The sequence below is a fragment of the Pundamilia nyererei genome, unplaced genomic scaffold (genome assembly GCF_000239375.1).
Source record: "Pundamilia nyererei isolate P.nyererei 1_Seehausen unplaced genomic scaffold, PunNye1.0 scaffold00307, whole genome shotgun sequence".
NCBI classification, from domain to species: Eukaryota; Metazoa; Chordata; class Actinopteri; order Cichliformes; family Cichlidae; genus Pundamilia; species Pundamilia nyererei.
In genome coordinates, this window is record NW_005187708.1 from 480,473 (window position 1) to 481,522 (window position 1,050).

Consider the following 1,050-nt stretch of genomic DNA (forward strand, 5'->3'; position numbering starts at 1 on the left):
GGTGTGAGAACACGTGATTGTTCCCTGTGAGGGATCAGAGACCTGCCCAGGATGTAACCTGTTATACTGGAAGTGCACATCTGAAAACAAATGGATGGATCATCTTTCAGGGTCATTATTGAAATATTTTGACCTCTGACCTCGTCCTTTGTGCAGCTGAGTGATCCGAATCAGACTTTTTACCTACTTTGACCTCTGAATGGAGATCAAAGTTTACCTGTTCGTTCAGACATGAGCAGCATGTGTTGTTTGATGGTTGGATGTCTTACATTTACATTGCTCTGTACCTTAAATCCATTAGATAATGTACTTTCTCTGATTACAGTGTATAAAGTGATGGAAGTTATTATAATAACCAGGAAGTAATTAGCTAGGTTGGTTAGATTCCTACAGGTCTTAATTAATTCACAAAATTAAAGTAAGTTTTACATTTTTAGGTTTTCATTTTTTTATAAACTGAGCTGAAACATCACAATCTGAAGATCCAGAGTTTTACTAACTTTTAATGGACACTTGTGCTTTAATTCTGGTTTCAGAATAAGATGAAAAAAGCCTGAAAGAGGCAGAAAGACCTTCAGTCAGCATCTGGGACGCCTGAAGACGTCCTGACCTCCTGTCGCTTCATACGAGGACGTGTACAACGTGCCCGTTACGCTGACTGATGGAAACACAGCGACCGACTGTTATGGTTTTATAAAACCTTTATGATACTTACTGCTTTTTCTCATACAACATATTTTTTTTACCTGGTTTCATGCTTAATTCTTATATTTATGTTGTATGGGGAAAAACATCCATACGGCTTTAGAGACACAGGCCAAACACAGACTGATGATTTTCCAGGACTCTTTCTTTTTGAGCTGCTGGCTTTGGAGTGTTTCTGTGCATCACCTGCAGGGATCTATAATATTATCAGATATGTCATCAGGTGAGTCTTTGTGGTTGGAGAGTAGTAGGCAGCATCCTTCGTCCTTGTACTCTACAGCTACAGTTTTATCGATGCGTTCAGGTAACTCACAGACCAACAGAGGATTTGTATTCAAGAGCACC